Raw genomic sequence first — 8662 nt, forward strand, 5'->3', positions numbered from 1 at the left:
GTCTTTTGCTATTTCACAGGAACAGTTAAGTGAAAAAACCCACATAAACACAAAGAGACATGTAAACAGCATGCAGAGTATGGAGCTTTCTGAGGACTGAGGCTTCTGGCTTCTAGAGTTCTCATTTTCTTCAAATGTTGGTTTAGTCCTGCATTGAATGAGGCTGTAATATTCCATTATATGATAAAGCATCATTTAACAGGAAGTTATACTCTTTTATGTTATACTTGCATTTCATTTCCACGCTACTTTTTTGGAAAATAAGTGATAAGTAGAAGCAGAACAGGTATTTGTAATTACTCATGAGTCATTTGCTCTCACGTAATTTAATAGCCATAGATCTTTAATATTTATAGCACATGTTCAAAGCATTTAACATATGTAGTGATCTTCACCAAGTAACTCTATACTCTTCTTGAATACAAAGATGTAAATTTTGTCACCATTTATGCAACCTGCTAAAAATGTTGCTATTAATTCATGTGAATGAGTTTTTCCTCTAAGATTTTAATTAAAACACAAATGCTTTGCACACTTCAATCTGCAACATCCTCCACACGCATTTTTTAATACTGACTGATCAGTTGGATAACAGGAGGTTTCTTTGTAAGATGTTTTCTCATACCTGAAAATTTCCACAAAGCAGTAATTTTTGTGTGAAAGCCCATTCAAAAGCTAAATAAGCATCACACTACAAAGTTCTCAGTGGCGATTGTGTTTTCTTTGCATTCCTACGTACAACAAAATGTGCTCTAATAAGAAAAGAGTAAAACTGGCCAAGCTGCCAGAAAGGGAGGGGAGGGGAGGGGAGAATTGAGGACTACGGGCCTCGTCAGCCCAATAATGAAATTGCCTTGGCGGTGGGATCCTGGAGACCCCTGTGCTTGCATAGGATAAGTTCAGGGGACACGCAGGATGAGCCTGTGGTGGTTGTCACATTCTTGATGACAGTATTCATTATTTTCTCTAAGGTGCACTCTGATCAGAATGCATACCCATCTGTAAGTGTCCTTTTGGTTTATGCTTTGGAACAAGTATTTTAAGGGGAAATTTCCACCTCACCAAAACCTGGTGAGATTAGTGATGATCCCAAAGCATTTAAAACAAATTGAAAGGGTTATTTAGAAAGACCTGGATGGCTCCTCTACATCTAAAGAACACCATATAGTGAGAGAGTCCTTATGACTCTCCAACAATTGAAAATGTGGAGAAACCAACAACTATTGATATAACTGCCTACAATAGGTGCACCTTTGAGACTGCAAGGAATAATTGGATAATATAATGTCAACAGAGGACTTCCTGTTGCCATATCACAAGCAGAAATCTTCATTAAAAATATAAATGTGTAAGAAATATTGGCCAGGAAGGCTCTTGGAAACTTTGTCAAGGTGGAGAAAAATGTGCTGTGGCCAGAGGGACTGAATACCATAAACATCACGTGGCCCTCGATAGGGACAGCAGGGTTCTGCTTCCTATTAATGGCCTAAAGGGGGGCGTTTTCGTCAGGATTGGTGCCAATGTCCCATTTTCTTCTTAATTACAAGATGTTGAAAATCCACAGAATTGAGATGCAGTCAAGAAATGGAGCCTGTAATAACATGTGCTAAAACTTTTTGTACTCCATTTTACATTGACTAGTGCGAAATTTCATTTGGTTGATAAAACAAAGCAAGTGACCACCTATCCAGAAGTGATTCGTGGAGGGGGAATTCTAGTGATGATGGAGAGTACAAACCCTTTTCAAAATGATTGTCTGAAAAGCAGACAAGTACATGGATTTCTTAATTATACTGGCTGTGTCCTCAGCAGTAGCACTCGTCCTCTTTCTAGTACCTCCTTACATCATGCACTGTCGACAGGAAGGAGTAGAAAAGAGAAATATGCAAACACCAGACATTCAACTAGTCCATCACAGTGCTATTCAGAAATTTGCCAAGGAACTTCAAGACACATCCAAGAGTAGAGAGACACCATGGCCCTCATCAACATTTCCTGTGTCTCACTTGTAACTGGTGAAATCATACCTCCCCTGTACACAGACAACCATGATAGCACTAATATGCCACTGGTGCAAATGCAGAATTTGTGACATCCAATTCAGATTCCTCAACAGCAGAGTATGAGTAAATGTCATCCCTGAAGAAAGAGAACTGACCAAAGCACGAATTTATAATCAGACAATATAGCAATGATATCATATTTCTTTTCACTTCCAATAATGCATGAGCTTTTCTGGTATATAGTGTGTATGTTCATGGTATTAACTGTAGCAGATATTATAATACAATATAACTTACATTTTACTAATGTATTTTTTACTTAAAGCATTATTGACAATTTGGAAAACACTGATGACTTCATATTTGTTACAATTAAAAGTGATCTTTAAAATAAATATTATCAATTAAAAACAGAATGTAGAAATCTATGAGCTAACCACGTAATTCTAGCTGAGACAACTAGAATTTGAGAGAAAACTGTGTCACAAGTGGGAAAGTCAACATTAATCAAGAACCAGCATCATCAAAATATGTATTATCGAAATCAAAGCTATGTATAACTTTGGATTTCTACAAGAGTTGTTATTCAACGCAGAACGCTTTACCCATTAATTATAACGATAAAAAGTAACTCCTATTCAACCCTAAATCTAAATTATGCCAGAGCTTTCTAGAATAATACAACTACTTCAGAATGTTACTGTGTATTTTAAAATTCTACATTCTAATAATTTTCAAAAATCTATTAAAGGTACTTCAAGTGGCTAAACTTTCCAGAACAGTAGCACAAATACAGTAATATAATATCATCACTATATTCTTCAGAATCTTAAAAACAGCGATGACAAAGCACATCCTTTGTTCTTTTGAAACATTCTTCACAGGCAACTTTTCAGCTGTATCATTTTTGCTATTATAAGCTATTATTGTGCTATATATTCTTTCACCAATCAGTTTTCTAATACCAGTAAGAGTTCATCAATAATTGTGGGCCATTCCAAAGCAAACATAAAAATTTTTCTAGATCCATTTTTCAAAAGAGAAGTGTGTATTTTCCTAAAGGGATGAAAGAGAAATGTCTGATTAACTGACACTCTGAAATCATTCCTGAGCAATCTGTTAGAATTTCTTTCCCTTTACAATGTTTTCTATTCTATGCTATCAAGAACTATGAATCATAATTTCTGGCAGCTAAATCCAAAAAGGGTGAGAGGTTCTATTAGCATCCTAAAAATATGCATGTCCTAATGCTCTCTTAAAATATGTCTGCTCAGAGAAGTTTCAGATTTTCTCAGCCAAGCAAAATGACATTAACTAAGACCCTGGCATGAAGATTTGCTTATTTTAGTTTGCTTAACATTGTAACCACAGCACAAAAATATTGCTACTGAATGGCAGCTAAGTTATTCTCTCACATTTTCGCTTATTGTTTATTAACATCACATGATAAACTATCAAATCACTTATGATCACTAATTACTTTGATAATTCAATTATAAAGACAAACTAAAATGGTATTAGAATTAGTTCTTCTCAAGATAAGATAGCATTCTTTCAGTTTTAAAGGAGTCTGGTTAAAATTATTCAGCTCAAGCTAGGAATAATTGAAGACAATTGACAATGTAAATCAAGACAGCATAATCCGTCTACATCAGTTGCTGATAAACTTCTGAAAAAAAGTCAAAAGTGATACTAACTTTTTTTTTAATATTCAGCATTCCTCAAGGACATTTAACTTTATTTGCCTTTTTCCTGGGAAAGTTTACTACAGGATTCCAGGAAGAATTTCCTAAAAGGGAACAATATCCGACAGCGTATTTAGCTGACTTGCCATAAAGGATGAGTAGAGTGCAGAGAAGGTCAGAGCTAAGTCAAAGGAGGATGTCTTGTTATTTTGACTGTACACCTTTGAGGCAAAGGCCTAATACCTTTACAGAAAATAAAATGCAACAAACTTAATACTTTTCTCTGCTAGAGACAAGAGGACAAGGGTCATGTAATTGCATATATCGCATATCTTGTTGTATTGTTTCGCTCATTTTCTCTTTTTAATAGAAAATAACAAATTAGTCAAGGAAACACTGCCAACTGCTTCATTTCATATGTTAACTAGTATATTTATATGCTTCCAAAAATATAGACTTTAAGCAAGATAAAATGGAAATGTTTAATGGATTCACTGGGAAAACCTGAAGAAATTTTTTAGTAGCAAAAGTACACAAAAACAGTAGCAAAGTACACAAAGAATTCTAGAAACAACTCTAACATTCTTTTTATGGTGGAATAGTACACCATTGTGTCTCGTACTGGTATTTGATAAATTGTTTTTTCAATTTGGTCAAATCCCCTTTTTACTTTTATTGTTTCACTTAAAATTGTGTAAAATTTTACTTTTATTTGAATAGTTGCCTACCAATGCTATGATTTCAGCAACTTGATGAAAAAAATCAATCAATCATTTGATTTTTAAGACTATTATTTTGTGGGCTTATTTTTTGCTCCATTTCATTTTTAAATTAATATAAATTAAAATTGACTTTTTGGAGATGTATATTGCTATGAATATTGAGACATGAAGAGATTAGTGTAAACACCATCACAATCAGGATACAGAACAGTTCCATCTCTTAAAAAACTCCCATGCTACCTCCTTGTAGTCCCCTTCCTAATCCCTAACAACTGCAGTTCTGTTCTTATTATTCTTTTGTTTTTGGAGAATGTCACACAGTTCTGTTCTTCATTATCATTCTTCTGCTTTTTGAGAATGTCATGTAAAGGGAATCAGACAATATGTAAACTGTTGAGACTGAGTTTCTTAACATGGCATAATACTTTTGAGAATTATCTAAATTGTTCGGTTATCAATAATTCATTTCTTTGTGTTACTGAATAATATTTCATTGTATAGTTATACCATGATTTGTTTTTCCATTCACTTACTGAAAAAGACTGGGTTGTTTCCAGTTTAGGGCCAATGTAATTAAAGATGCTATAAACATTCATGTACAGGTTTTGTGAAAACACAGGTTTTCGCTTTACTTAAAAAATAAAATAAAATAAAATAAAATAAAATAAAATAAAAATACCACGAGAGGAACTGCTGGGTTATGTAATAAGGACATGTTTATCTTTACAATAAACTGCCAAACTGTTTTCAAAATGGCTGTCATATTTGGCATTGCCATCAGTGATGTATGAGCATTCCAGTTGCTCCACTTTCTTGTCAGCACTTGATATTGTCAGTAGAGCCATTCTAATAAATGTATATTAGTATCTTTCACTATTAAGTATTATATTAGCTTATAGATGTCCTTTATCAGACTGAAGAACTTTCCTTCAATTCCTAATTTGCTGAGAGTTTTCGTTATGTATGAATATTAAATATTTTAAAAACTTTTTGTATTAATAGATATTATATAATTTTTCTTCTTTAGACTATCAGATATATTTTATTGATTGATTGTCAAATACTAAACCAATCTTTCACTCATTAGATGACTACTACTTGGTCACATTATATTATTCTTTTATACATTGCTAGATTCAATTTGATAGTATTTTGATGATTTTGCATTTATGTTCATGAGTGATACTGATCTGAAGTTTTGGGGTATTTTCTTCTTGTCACAGTAATGCTCATCTCATAAAATGATGTAGGAAATGTTCCCTCCTTTTCAAGAGATGGTGTAGACTTGGATTTATTTCTTCTTTATATGTGTGGTAAATTTTAGCAATAAGGTCATCTAGTCCTGGAAATTTCTTTTTCACAAGATTTCAATAATGGGTTAGGAAGTTTAATAATTACCAAACTATTAAGGTTATCTATTTCACTCTAAAAGAGTTTTTAGAGGTTTTTGGTTTTGGAATAATCGTTCATTTCACCTAACCTACTGAATTATGTATTATACATAGATTTATTCATAATATCCATTTTATACTTTTTATATCTACAAAGAATGGGGTGATACTCATTTTTTAATCCTTGTTATTGATCACTGTATCTGCCCTCTTTTTCTGCCATAGGTATATCAATTTTAGTTTGCTTTTTTATGATTTTGCCTTTTGGTTTTATTGATTTTTCTGTTTTCTGTTTTCTGTTTCATTGATTTGTGCTCTTATATTTATTGCTTTTTATTTCTATTTGGTTTAGTCTACTTTGTACTTTTTCTGTTTTCTTAAGATGGAAGCTCACTTTGATTTGAAACCTTTCTTGTTTTCCAACATAGGCATTTAACACTATAAATCTTCCTCTGAACATTGCATTAAGTGCATGCCATACATTTCAACATGTTATATATTTATTTTCCTTGAGTTCAAAATATTTACAAATTTCTCTTGAGACTTTCTCTTCAACGTGAAGATTTTATGGGCATGTATTGTTTAATTTCCAAGTGTTGAGATTTTCTAGTTATTTTTATGTTATTAATTTCTAATTTAATTCCATTGTTTTCAGAGAACATACTTTGTGTGATTTCAATTAGTTCAAATTTGTTAAAGTTTGTTTTATGACTCAGTATATGCCCATCTTTGTGAATTTGGTATGTTATACTTGAAGAGAAAGTGTGCTCTTCTGTTTTTTGGGGGAGTGCCCTGTTTATGTCAACTAGATCCAGTTAATTCATGATAAAAATCCTTGCTGATTCTATTAGTGTTGCTGATTCTATTACTACTTCTGATTCTAAGAAAGGAATGTTGACGTCTCCACTATAAGTGTGGATCTGTCTATCTCTCTTTCAGTTCTGTCAATTTTATCTTTTGACGTGCTGTTGTTTGCCAATACACTTTTAAGATGGTTGTGTCTTCTAAGTTGATTTGCCCCTCTATAATGATGTACTGTGCCTCTTTATTCTAGGTAATTTTCTTTGCCCTGAAGTCTACTTTTTGTGACATTAACATGGTAACTCCTGGTTTCTGTCTTTTGATTAGTGTTTGCATAGTGTATCTGTTTTTACCCTCTTAATTTTCTCATACCAATATTATTATATTTGACATGAGTTTTTCATATGCAACGTGTATTTGTGTCATTTTTAACTGATTCTGAAAATCTGCCTTTTAATTGATATGAGAGCTTTTATATTTGTTATAATTATTGATATATTTAGGTTTAGATTCTACCATTATATTATTTGCTTTCTGTTTTCTTCCCTCTGTTTTTTAATTCTCAGTAATCCTTTTTCTGTTTTCTTATTATTTGATCTTTTAGTATTTCACTGCAATTAATTTTTTGAACTATTACTCTTTGTATGTTTTGCTTGTTTGGTTTTTAGTGGTTGCTCTGGGCATTACAATACATATTTAACTTTTAACTGCTTAGACTCAATATTTCACCACTTGAAGTAGAATGTAGATACAAGATCGGTCCACTTATTTTTGGCCTCCATGATTTTAGGTGAGAAAACTGCAGTCATTTGAATATCCTATTTAAAAAATTGTTTTTCTGGTTGTTTTTAAGATTTTTTTCTTTGTTGTTAGTGTTTGCAATTTGATTATGACATTTCTGAGTTGGGATTAAATGTTTATCTTTGTATGGCCTACTGAACTTCTTGAATTTGTAGGTTTATATCTTTCATCATATTTGAGAAACTTTCAGCTATCATTTCTTCAATTTTTTTTTTTCTGTACTACTTTCTTGTCATGACCTTCTGGGTGGGTCTCCCATGGCATGAAAATTAGACCTGTTGGTATAGCACAAGAAGTTCCTAAAGCTGTTTATTTTTTCTCTTTTTTCTCTGTTCTTTAGATTAACTTCCATTGATTTATCCTCAGATTCATTGACTCTTTTCTCTTTCATCTCCAATATACTATTGCGTCCATCCAGTGAAGGTTGTGTTTGTTTGCTTAGAGTTTTTCTTTTTGTTTGCTTATTTTTGGAGAGTGTGGAAGTTATATTTTTATTTCTAGAATTTCCACTTAATACTTCTTTATATCTTCTAATTATTTGCTTAGATTTTCTTTACATTTGTTTCAAGAGTGTACATACTTTGAACATTTTTACAATAACTGCTTTAAGTCTTTGTCAGATAATTCCAACACTTCAATACTGGAGTTTATTTTTTATCTTTACCAGTGTGAGTTGAGGTTTTCCTGGGTTTTTGTTTGTCAATTAACTACGTATTGTCTTCTGGATGCTTTGGATACTTTCTTATGAGACAATGAGTCCTGTTTAAACCTTACAGAAAATGTCGATATTTTGCTTTAGCAATCAGCCCAGTTGGATTCAGTCCCTGCATCCTGATCAGTCTTCTGTGGTTGTGGTTTCAAAGTACATTTCAGTTTTGTGGTTTCAAAGTACATTTCAGTTTTCAATGCCTTTGCAGTGCTAGTCACATCTGCCTTGTGTGTTTGTCACCTAGTGGCTGGCCCAAGAAGTGGGCAGAAGCCCATTTCAAAGTTCCATTCTCAAAATACATGGTATACTGTTTAGGATTAGATCCATGCACTTGCAGCTCAAGGGTGAATCCCAGAATTTATAAACAATTTTACAGAATTGATTTCTCAAGTTCCTATGCCTCCATTATCTCCCTTTCTGGTTTCCTTTTCAGTTCCCCAGAAAGTATGGTCTTTAGCCATGCTATACTGACACACACTTCCCATGAATGCATATGCATCCAGGACCAAGCAAAAGGAGTACATGGAAAGAAAGAAAGAAAAGAAAGAAA

At 32.9% G+C, this 8662-nt stretch overlaps 1 pseudogene; it reads left to right on the forward strand.

Annotated features, from left to right (window-relative positions):
- The first annotated feature begins 843 nt into the window (after positions 1 to 843).
- LOC105545691 lies at positions 844 to 2143 on the forward strand (annotated as a pseudogene).
- Positions 2144 to 8662: the final 6519 nt, after the last annotated feature.

Source organism: Mandrillus leucophaeus, unplaced genomic scaffold, assembly GCF_000951045.1.
Source record: "Mandrillus leucophaeus isolate KB7577 unplaced genomic scaffold, Mleu.le_1.0 Scaffold336, whole genome shotgun sequence".
Taxonomy (NCBI): domain Eukaryota; kingdom Metazoa; phylum Chordata; class Mammalia; order Primates; family Cercopithecidae; genus Mandrillus; species Mandrillus leucophaeus.